Source organism: Balaenoptera ricei, chromosome 7 (assembly GCF_028023285.1).
Source record: "Balaenoptera ricei isolate mBalRic1 chromosome 7, mBalRic1.hap2, whole genome shotgun sequence".
NCBI lineage: Eukaryota > Metazoa > Chordata > Mammalia > Artiodactyla > Balaenopteridae > Balaenoptera > Balaenoptera ricei.
Window position 1 is genome coordinate 86,547,585 of NC_082645.1, and position 12,698 is coordinate 86,560,282.

Here is a 12,698-nt window from a genome sequence, read left to right on the forward strand (position 1 = left end):
TCCTGGTCACTGGTATTCTGCTGGCCAATGCACTGTCACCTCCTTCCCCAGTAATGGCCTCACACTCTTCTTGAATGAATGGTTAAATAGATTAGGAAAGCAAACAGAATTTTTAACAGTAAAGTATGTATGCGTGGTGTGTGTACGTGTGTATTCATCAATACATAGGCTTTCATATATAAATGAGGGATGGTTCAACAGATTAGAAAAGCAAACAGAATTCTCTAACAGTAAAGTGTGTGCTCATCACTATATAGGCTTTCTCAGAAGAGGAGGAAGAGAAAAATATATTGAGGTGGGGGGGGGGGGGGGAACAGCTTTCCTTTTGCTACACTGATCCATGTTTTAAAAGCTTATGCAAGGGTGTTATGGGTCTCATTTGTTTTCAGAGGCCGCAGAGAGCAGTGTCTCGATGCTTTTGGAATATCTGGCTGTAATCTAGTCCAAAGTCCAGGGACACTTATTTTCCCCCATCGCTGCCAGTGTTTGTTCACAGGACTGCATGGTGCGCGCCCGCCGCCGCGTCCCGCCCGCCGCTCTTCTCCTCCCCTGCAGGGGGATCCGCGCTCCAGCGGACTCCTGGGGGCGGTGGCGGTTCTCCCGGGACGCGCCGGGCTCCGCTCCTCCCCCGCGCTCTAGCACCCTTTGGCCCACCTCCGGCGGGTATTGAACTGCGCGCGGCGGCGGCGGCGCTGGCCGCAGTGGAGTCACGGCCTCGGGCTGACTGACCTCTCCCGCCCAGCCTGGTTCACCTGCTTCTAATGCCCGCCGGGAGGCTCCGCCCCGGCCCCGCCCCTTCGCGCTGGGGCTCGGTTGGTGGGCCGCCCCGCCACGCTCTCCGCGCGTCCCCGCCCACTGCCCCGCGGGCTCAGCCTCTCCCCAGGCGCCCTCCGGCCCCGCCTGGAGCTGGCAGCCGAGGAGCGTGGGCCAATCGCCGGCCGGGAAGCTATGGGGGGCGGGGCGAATGCTAATCACGCCTTCTTGAGACCCGGAGCGGGAAACCCTAGCTAGAAGTCCCTCCTGAGTTCTCTGCTGGCGTCCACTGGTGCGGGGCTCACTTTCCCGTAATGTTCTAGCTTATGAACCCTAGCTTCCAGGGCACCTACCAGCTCTCCTATCTGCAGCTAAGCATCCTTAGAGTCCAGCGCTTGTTTAAAAGAACTGCTCAAAGAATCATTCTTAACCGTGGCACCTGTCTCCTCTCTGCGCTGCCCTCACCAGGTGAGCTCAAATTGAGAGAAGTACAAATGCTTACTGAGCCCCTACTGTGTGTCAGACGGCGCGTTGATCGTTCTCATCTTAATACAGGATGTCTCAGATCCTTACAACAATTCTTATAGGTGAAGAAACAGAGTTTAGAAGCATACCAAGGGAACCGAGCTAATGATAGTTCCCCCAAGAAAGCCACAACCTAGATAATCTTGTTCAGCGCGGTATTCCGACCGCCTAGCACAGAGTAGGCTCTCAAATGGCAAACCCGGGATTCGAACCGAGATAGTTGGGACGCGACAGCCACAGTTTTTACCACCTCCTCCCCCCTCCCCCCATATGCGACCGGTTATCTCCCAGGCTTTAACCTTTACTTTTGCATTTCGTAACAAAATCTTACTGTTGCGACAAGAAAGTGATTTTCTTTCTGTCTTTGGAAGACTCCAGACATGTTAGTCCTTTATCAGTTTATCGGGTTAAAAATCCAGGCAGTTCGAAGTCGCCCACAGAGAAAAGCAACACTGGCTCCGGGCTCTGTGATGGGCAGGGGCCGCCCCCCCCCCCGCCCCGGGGGCTACCCGCTGCTTAGCTGCGCACCCGCGCGCCGCCGGGGATCCGGGGCGCACGGAGCTGCGGGAGCCCGCGCGAAGACCTGCTGGGCGCCTCGACCACTGGGACGCACTGTGGCGCTCTCCAGATGGGTTATTATGCTGCAAGTTTTAAATGTCCTAAAAATGCCTCTTTTCTACATGTTCTAATTAGGTTGGAAGACTGAGGTGTTTAACATTCTTGAAATTCATTCACACGCTTACAAAGAGGGTTTGAATTGTTTCCCGCTCCCCCCACCCCTTCCTTCTACTGGAAGAAGGCGGGAAAAAGGCAGGAGGGCCTGAGTTCTTGAGGGACTCAGGACTGCACTTTAGGGCTGAGTCGTTCTTGTGTCCTGGATCCCACTTCCACAGACTGGGAGACAAAATTGCAGAATAGCCCTCTTCCTCCTGCTTATCAACAAGACTTTGTGAGAAATAATGAGGAATACATGTATTAATCCCAGCCTCAAAGTTAAAAGAAATAAATATAAATCTCTTCACAAACATTAACACCGTTAATAAATATGTTTAAAATGTACTTTACCTCTTTCATTCCCTGGGATTCTACAGGTGCTTATATTTTTTTGGTTTTTTTGGAGCTACTTGGCACTCAGTGTCGGCAAACATCCCAGGGTTGAAAGTAGTGGGAGTTGAAAAGCTATGGAATAGCAATCAAAAAGAAAGGGAAACCCTCAGTGGAAAGTATGCACAGATTGTGACCATGCCAAGAGAGGCTGCCTCATTCTGTGGCCTGTATGCAACATGTGTATTATTGGGGATGGACAAGTGTTGGCTAATAATAAAAATTATTTGAAGTTGGAGAATGTTAATCACTCATGCTGGAATTTAACCAGAATACATGTGTTATTTCACTTGGTTCTGACTCAAAGGATGTTATCTCCTAGTCTGTAAACCTCTCCCTTCTTAATCAACAGGGAGATGTTATTTTTGCTTGGAGATCTCTAATAATAGTAGTAATAATAGCGGGAAAACTTGGCCAAAAGAAACGTATTTTGCATTGTATAGCTTTTTGTATCATTTGAATTTTTGCTTTTCTGCATATAGTATTTCACTTTAAAGGCAGTTTAAAATATGCTGTTTAACATGTATTAGGCAGGGTGCTACATAATTCATTTCAGTTAGCTCATTTGATCCTCACAACAATCAGATGGAACTGGCATCATAATGGCTTCCTTGAAGTTACATATTTAGTCCATGGAAAGGACAGAAATCACAATTTTCTTCTGAGTCATAGTTACTGTTTAACAAACTGGAAAACACTGAATTATTTTTAAAGATGCAATTTTTAAGCAACTAGAACATTGCCAGGCATTCTTAGCTATTAATTCACTCATCTATCCTTCCATCTAGCCATCCATCCATCCATCCATCCATCCAAAAACACCAAATTTCTGACTTGAAGACACTACTGTTATATTAAACGTGTTGCTACAAAGTGGAATTCATGAGGTTCAACTTAAATTATTGTCCAAGGTGTACTTATTAATTGATGAAAATACGGAGGATCGTGCCAAACATTCCATCTAGTAAGACTGTGACATTTTGAAAGTTTTGAAGTATTGGTTTTGGATTTTGTAATCAGAGAATAGTTATTGCATTTCGAATCTTACTATACTTGTATTGATTATACATATTGAGACACTTGAGAGTTCAATGCTATAGGAATGACTGGACAGGTAGCCTCTGTATACTCTTCAGTATCTTGATAATCAAGCCTGGAACAGTGTGCTGCCCATAGATGCCTTTGGTAAATATTTGTGAAATAAATGGATGAATAAATGGCAACTGAGATTAACTTTTTAAACTTTAGCAAGTGGCATTGAATCCTTGGATAAAGCTTACCTTATGAGCTATATATATCTCTGAGGTTGACCCTACCCTGTTAAATGCAGCATGAGTCCAAACCTTGGCTCTTCCTTTACTAGCTGCTACTTTGGACAAGTCACACAACAGCTCCAGGTCCTCTTTCCTCATCTGTAAAGTGGAGTTACCCCTCATAGAGTTGTAGTGAGGGGTAAATGAATTTATATGGTGAAGAGCTTAAAACCATGTCTAGCACCTCGTAACTCTATGTAAGTCTGTTATTCGTTTCTACTGGGTTCATGCTATTTTTCTGTTTTCTCACTCTATTTTCTTTTGTGTATCACTTTAATAATGGGAAAAAAGTTACATTTTTTAGATGTACAGGCATACCTCAGAGATATTGTGGGTTTGCTTCCAGACCACTGCAATAAAGGAAATATCACAATAAAGTGAGTCACATGGATTTTCTGGTTTTCCAGTAATGTCTATAAAACTTATGTTTACACTATTCTTCAGTCTATTAAGTGTGCAAGAGCATTCTGTCTTTAAAAAAAGTACATATTTTAATTTAAAAATACTTTATTTCTAAAAAATGCTAACCATCATCTGACAACTCAGGGTTGTCACAAACCTTCAATTTGTGAAAAAGCAAAGTCTGCAAAGCGCAATCAAATGAGGTATGCCTGTACTTTACGTCTGAGCACACTCCCAGCTGTCACCAGCTATCTCTAGCATTTAGATATTAGCTAGATTTTATGCCAAAGCAGGGATCATTTCACTTGCCCTGGATCAAAGCGCGTACACCTGACATCAGCAACCAGCCCGCAAGTGTGCGAGTGTGCACAGGGCTGGCACAGGACAGACACCCACAAGCCAACTTGAAATCCCTCACAGGTATTTCCAGACTAGCTTTTTCCATGTCCTAGAGCATTTCTGATAACTCCTCTTCTCATCAGATCAGACACCTCTAGATGAGAAACCCAGACACTAATCAGAGGATTAACATGATGAGTCATTTATCCAGGTTCATAATAAGAATGCCTTGTTCACATTATAAGTGGAATCATTCAACTGTAATCTTTAGTCCTCTCCCCTCCTCCACTGTGGTGGCGATTCTAGAAAAGTAAGAGCTTCTTTCTTCTTTCCCAGAGGCGATGGAAGCGCTAATCTTTCCCACTCTCAGCCATGGCTCTCAGCTGCACATTACAATCACCTGGGGAGCCTTAAGATATACTGATGCTTGGGCCCTACTGAATCAGAATCTCTGGTTGACGGACCCAGACATTGTTTCTTGGTTTCGTTTTATTTGTTTATTTTTGTTGCCGTTTTGTTTTTAGCTCTCCAGGTGATCCTGATTTTCAGCTAGGGTCGAGAGCCACTGACATAGATGGTTTTGTTATTTCCTCAGCACAGCCCCAAACTTGGGCCTAGCTGGATCTTCTGCAGAGAAGGGTTAATCACATCATGATGTAAAATGGAACACCTCGGGAGAAACTATAGAGAAGTACGTTCTAGTCTAACTGCATGTGAGTCTGTTTGGGCTGAAGGAAAGTGTATGTATATGAAGTAAAAAATATGTAACAGAATTGTGGTACAGTGATGGCACAGTCGACAACAATGGTGGCCGTAACAGTAACTGATGGGTATTGGGCATTTCCCATGTGCATGCACTGTGCTAAGCATTTTACATATATAATCTCTTTTACCCCCAAGAATCCTGTGAGGTTGATATTATCAACCCCATTTTATAGATTAAGAGTCTGAGGTTCAGAAAGTAACTTGCTACACAACGGCACACACCTTCCAACTTGGGTTTTCCTCGCTCCAAAGACTATGCTGCCATTGACTGCAGGCCTCGTTGTAGGCCCAGCAGTAGAGGGTCCTGAAAACCACCAGATGGTAACTCTTGAGATAAGCAACTTCCCTTGTTCCTTATCATCCTTTTCCTGGGGACCAGGTCAAATTTTCCATTCTGGTGTGGCCTCTTGTGTGGGGGACTAAAGTACGGAAAAGCTGAGGGCTCTGGATTCATCTAGAATCCAGTATAAGTCTAGAGCCACTTGTTCTTTGGGCTTTGCAGACCAGGCATGAGGTGGGGCACCCTTTAGACTAGATTTCAGGACCTGTCTGGTATCTTGGCAGAGGGAGCTTCAGTTCGGTAAATATTGATTGCTGCACATGCTGTGAGCCAAACACTGGTGCCAGGGGTGCAAAGATGAAGAGGCATGGGCTTACCAGGCAGGACGTGGTGGGAGCACAGAGGAAGCACCTGGCCCAACCTGGTGGCTCAGGGAAGACCCAGGCTGTGCCTGGAAGGCTGAATATGAATTGGGTGATCTATGAGTCAGGGTTTAGTACAGGAAGACACCACTCTAGGTGTTTCAAACAGAGAAATATTTAATACTGAGAATCAAACAGAGGCTTACAAAATTGATGAGCTAGAGGGGCAGAAGTCAGGGGGGTACCCCTGGGCTATTGAGTTCACGGGCCTACCACAGTAGCTATGTTCCAGAAGTTGGGATGGTGCTGCAGCAAGGGCTCTTCACACCCATGAAACTGGTGACTAGACACTGAAACAGGACATTGAGTCCAACAGCATTAAATGCCTCTTAACATTATTGCTCAAACCTTGCTGGCCAACAGCAACAGCAACAGAATGATGCCTTCTCCTTGCATCTGCCTCCAAATCTTACACAAGTGCACCTGATTGACTGAACTTATTTCAGATCAAGACCCTAGCTGCAAGGGAGTCTGAAAAAAGTAGTTTGGCAGTTCGCCATCTCTTCAAGCAAATTACTAGAAGGATAGAATGGACGCTGGAGAGGCAATCACTAGTATCCACTATAGGTCAGGAAACTGAGAAGGACTTCCTAGACAGAGGAATCAGCACAAGTAATGGGCACAAGGCCATGAAAGAGCACGATTCAAGTGGTGAACAGCTGGGCATGGCTATGCTATCAGAAGCATCTGAATCAAGGTTTTTACCTGAAAGTGCACTCACGTCTAATCAACATATTTTTGATTAATTAGATTCGTATGTACACTGTACACATGACACTCTTTCCTGTTGATACAGCGCTTGATTTATTCAACTGACTACTAGTGCAGAGGAGAAAGGAAAGGAGCAAAAAGCATGAAAAAGAATAAATAAAATTGTTAGGTAATAGTCATCCACAAAGAAAACAGAACATTAACCTTCCCCAAGCCTAATGTTGCAAACACTGTTGATTATGTGCCGAGGAGTCATCTCCCCTTTTTCCTTCCTAACAAAACCCCCGTTATTTGTTTTGTTCTGTTTTGTTGGGGAATCCACCCTTTTCTGCATAGCCCTGTGCTTCAGGAGAGGCAGGAGCTTCAGGTCAAGCCCCAAGGAGTAACACGTGATTAGTCTAACTGCTCGTGTTTCTCCCCTTCTTCTTATCAGCGTTTAGGTTACATACATGCATGGGACACAGTTCTAGCCAATAAGGCGTGGTGTGGGGTCCAGTGTGAGGTAAGTCTGTCAGGGGCTTACGGGAAAGATCTTACTCCAAAGGAGAAGTAGTCCTCTCCCCTGCTGGGTATTGTTTTGTCTGCCTGTGATGCCTACCACTGTGGGCACCATCTTGCAACCACAAAGGAGCTAAGTTGACCCAGTGAAGAAGGATGGCATTGAGGCTGCCTGAACTGTTGGCCTCCAGACTTGTTGTTATGTGGTACGATACGCTGCTTATTTTTTAATACATTTGAGTCCCTGTTTTCTTTCACTTGCAACCAAGAACATTGTAACTACTACATGCAGTCTGTACACTTAGGATGAGATCTGCCCACTTAAACTTGGCTAATGAAGTCTCTGGAGGAGATTTAAGGAGAAAAATTTATTCCCTTTTGTTTCCACCAGAAAAATTGTTGTTTATCCTTCAAGAGCATTCAAGACCCACTCAAATGTCATTTCTGTCAAGCTGAGTGCTTTGTTATTGCCTGTACTCCCACAGCCCTCCCACTACTTCTCTATTACAGCACTTTACTCATATACTCTTTCAGCAAATATTTATTGAGTGCCTATTTTGGGCTTGGTAGTGTTTTAGGCACAGAGGTTACAGTAGGAAACTAAATGCATGGAGATTCCAATCTAGTAGAAGACAGACAATGAATGAAAAAATTTTAATGTGATGACTCTTATCAAAGGGGAAAAAAAAAGAATTCTTGTAAAAGAGGGGGAAATAACTACCTTGAAATTTATTTTATTGTACTGTGATTCTCTGTTCATATGTCAGTGTTTTCCACTAGATTGTGTGTTCTTGTAACCTCACATCACCCACCACTTCCCTGGGGGATTGCATTTTCCAAAGATGGCTGCGAAAACCTCTCCCATCCCACAGGTTTTTCTGCAATGTGATCTTGCCATTCCCCATAGGGGAGGGATGTAGGAGGTCCTAAGTCTCCTCCTCTTGAATCTCAGTGGGCTTGTGACGGTTTTGACCCATGGACTGTGTTGGAAGTGATGCTCTAAAACTTCCATGGATAGGTCATAAAAGGCCGTGTAGTTTCTACCTGGGTCTCTTGGGACACTTGTTTTTTGGAAGTGCTTTTTCTTGGGACACTCCCTCTTGACACCTACATATAGATGCTCCACTTGACAGTCCCAGCTGAGTGAGCCTTCAAGTCATCCCAGGTTAGGTGAAGAAGCTTCCAGATGATTCCAGCCCCCAACCTCAAGTCATTCCTAGTTGTTCAAGTCTTCCCAACTGAGGCCCCAGATGTCATGAATCAGAGACAAGCCATCCCTGCTGTGCCCTCTCCAAATTCCTGATCCACCGTATCCATGTGCATAATAAAATGCCTGTTGGTTCACACCAGTACTTTGGAGTGGTTTGTTACACAGCAGCAATGACTGGAACCCCCCAGATCTGCCTTTCTGTGAAATTTTAATCCAGTAGACAACTTTTTTTCTTTTCACCTGACCCAGTTGGTGATCACCTTATGCACTGAAGCTTGAGAACTTTCATCCATCTTACTTTCATCCCATTGAGTGTCGCTGTTGATGATATGCATGTGAAATGTCTAATCTTTTAAAACACAAATCTTCACCATTGATCTTAATATCCTGCTGCAGTGAGTTCCCCAGTTCAATTGTGTGTAGTGGGGAAAAAGTGCCTCCTTTTATCCATTTTAAACATGCTTCCTTTTCATCTCATCTTGTCCTCTTGCTCTTCCCCAAGTAAAGTGATTTCCATTTTGTGGGTACATAGACACAGAGAACTGAGTTGAGACAATAATCTTTCTTTGGTTACCCAGAAAGCCTCGGGCGTGCTGCGACGGGGAGCAGTGGATTTTAGCTGGTGACTTAAAGGTGGTGGAACACTGTATTCTAATTAGTCACAAGTTTAGTTCCAAGCTTTCAAAAAATAGTCTAGATTCTGCAAGACACAGTAGGTGTCCTCTTGTGGTGCTGGGAAGTAGAGCACAGTAGAGAGGGAAGAGCAGTGGCCAGTACATAGGCAATCCGGATTCAAGTCTCATCTTGTGAGCCAGCTGTGTGCCCTTGGGCATAACACTTAGCCTCTCTGGACCTCATTCTCCTCAACTATAGAGTGAAGAGATTCAACCAGAGGGTTCTGGAGCACCCTTTTGCCTCTAACTTTGTATGAATTCTATGTATTTGCCAGTCATTTTGAAACATCTACTACATAAATCCACGGGAAGGAAAAGTTTGTATTCTAAACAGTTTGCCATTTTAGCTTCAAAGTGGAGTTGGAGAGAACCACCACTCCCCCCTAAAAAATTTTCTAGTTTTTAGAAAACTAATGTCATCATTTTCCAAAAACACAATCCAAATTAGGCTTCAATTACCAAAAATATATCCTGCTGTGACTGTTAAGTGACAGGTCTTGCAACCTGAGTCCTTTTAGTTTGGGGGTGCACCCCAGGGCTCCCATCAGCCTTGCTTTCATGAGCCTCTCAATTCTCACGGTGCCATTGCTCGATGTTTGCATGGGGACAACTCCATTCTAAGTGATGAGAGTGAATGGATGGGGTGAACTGCTGCTGCATATGGCCACCTTGGGGAGGAAAAAGAATATTGTCCCAGTGAGCAGTGCAGTAGGAACTATTCAAGTGAATCTCTAGAAACCTGAAATCTCTTCCCAATTCTTTCTCTCCCTACAGAAGAAAAAAGGCAGTTACCATGTGGGACTTGGGGAAAGCATTCAGTCTCACTCAACCTGGACTCATTTCACTAATTTTCTGGTCTGCTTAATATTTCTTCAACAGTTGTGATTCTTAGAACTTCGTGGGCTCTAACCCACTTCTTAAGCTCTGCATCCTGTTTTGTCTTACTGAATTTTCTCTTTCCAATCCCAGGTGGGTGGGGGAAATGCTTCTCATCTCTGATTTTAAAATTCATTACAGAATCTCCAGTATTGAAGTGCTACCATGCATTGAGAGGACAGATTGTTTTCACTGTTGGCTTAACAAACTCTATCAATAGCAACAAGTAGCATGACGAGGTTCTACTCAACAGAAACTTACTTGTAAGGTTAAGAAAACCCCTGCGGTCCTTAGACAAAACTTCAGGTAACAAGTAGGAGAATAACAGCAGTAAAAGTAATAAAAAATATATCTAATGTTTAGAAGAGCTTTTTGAAAATATTCTAAAGAAGAACCCTCCCACACTTTCCTTAATAAGATATCTCATATGTGATCACACATATCCACTTCCTTATCATCAGTATCACATGCGAGGATGTTTTGACGTTTTTGTTAAGGCTTTCAAGGAAGGCTTGAAAACAACACAGCAGCATCTATAATGCATAATACTGTCAGTTGTATCAATGGGAAAACTGAAGATCATGTAGGATGAATCACTTGGTTATTATCTGCTTGTTTAAGTTATTTGGGTAAAACAAGTCAGAAGTTGTCGCTTGTTTCTTAGAGCGGTGCTACCCCTGCGAGGCTGCCTTCATGTGCTCAGTGACTCCTTGATTGTAGCTAAAAGGGGGACCCAGGGTTCCACACACCACATTCTGTTCCCCCTTCTGTCATTCCTGCTCACACTCTAGTGGGGGGATGAGTTTGAAGGCTTGTTGTCTTCAAAACCCTTCTGTCTATGTGGCTATGCTGCATCATTGCTTGTTGCCCAAAGGCGCTCTGCAAAGATAATTTACTGCCTAAGAAAGTGGTATATACAGAACTGGTCAAGCCATGGGTTGCACTTTTTACAAAATTAATAAACAATTTTTTAAAGCAGTTTTAGGTTTACAGAAAATTGAGCAGATAGGGCTTCCCTGGTGGTGCAGTGGTTAACAATCCTCCTGCCAATGCAGGGGACACGGGTTTGATCCCTGGTCTGGGAAGATCCCACATGCCACAGAGCAACTAAGCCCATGTGCCACAACTACTGAGCTTGCGCTCTAGAGCCCGTGAGCCACAACTACTGAGCCCGCGTGCCACAACTACTGAAGCCTGTGCGCCTACAGCCTGTGCTCCACAACAAGAGAAGCCACCACAATGAGAAGCCTGTGCACCATAACAAAGAGTGGCCCCGCTCACCACAACTAGAGAAAGCCCGCGTGCAGCAACGAAGACCCAACACAGCCAAAAATAAAGAAATAAAGTAAAATAAAATTAAAAAAAAGAAAATTGAGCAGCTAGTACAGAGAGTTTCCATATATCCTCTCCTTTTCCCACTCACAGTTTCTCCTTAGTGCGGTTCTTAGTTCTCTCTTAGTTCTCTTGCCTTAGTGCAGTTACAATTTATTACAATTGATGAACCAATATTCATATAGCATTACTAACTAAAGTCCATAGTTTGCATTAGGATTCGCTCTTTGTGTTATACAGTTCCGTAGGTTTTGACAAATAATGTCATGTATCCATCAATACGGTATCCTACAGAATAGTTTCACTGCCTTAAATATCTCCTGTGTTTCACCTAATCATCACTTCCTCACCCCGCCTTGACCCTTGACCCCTGACTATCACATCTTTTTACTTTCTTTCCCAGAATGTCATATAGTTGGAGTCATTCAGTATGCAGCCTTTTCAGATTGGCTTCTTTTATTTAGCAATATGCACTTAAGGTTCCTTCGTGTCTTTTCATGGCTTGATAACTCATTTCTTTTTTTTTTTTAATATCCTCTTTTTTTTAGAAGAAGAAATTACAAATAACAAAACATTAGCAAAATGAGTAGAAAGTACAGCGACTTCTCATATACTCCCCCTGCCCTCACACATGCACAGCCTTCCCCATCATCAACATCCCACACCAGAGTGGTACATTTGTTACAATAAATGGACCTACATTGACACATCGTTATCACCAACGACCTGGATTGTATTAGGGTCCGCTGTTGGTACTGTATTCTATGGGTTGTTTTTTTTGGTAATTAATTAATTAATTTATTTATGGCTGTGTTGGGTCTTCGTTTCTGTGCGAGGGCTTTCTCTAGTTGTGGCAAGCGGGGGCCACTCTTCATCGCGGTGCGCGGGCCTCTCACTATCGCGGCCTCTCTTGTTGCGGAGCACAGGCTCCAGACGCGCAGGCTCAGTAATTGTGGCTCACGGGCCCAGTTGCTCCGCGGCATGTGGGATCTTCCCAGACCAGGGCTCAAACCCGTGTCCCCTGCATTAGCAGGCAGATTCTCAACCACTGCGCCACCAGGGAAGCCCTGGGTTTCTTTTTTGCTTCTTCTGTTTTTTTTTTTTTTTTTTTTTTTTACAAAACAGCAGCAGGAAAGAAAAATGCAGGAGGCAGATGAGCCAGGCACCGGGGTTCAGATCAGAAGGGAGAAGGGAGACCAAGCTGTTACTGCAGGCTGGCCCCGGGACTCTGTCCCAGCATCCTGGGAGCACGGCAACAAGCCCTAGAAGGAGCAGAGAGTGGGTGAGGAGACGGCTGTCCCAGCTCGGTGGCGGCACCGCTCCTTGGGCGGCCACCCTGGCGGTCAGCCAGCTTGGGAGCACTTGAGGCTCCTGTGTTTGGAGGCCTGGTCTCCAAAGCACGGACCCACAGGGGCCAGGCAGAGGGAGGAGGTAGGAAGGGCCGGCACAGAAGGGCTATGAGTTCTATCTGGGTCCCCCGGGACCACGGGGCCC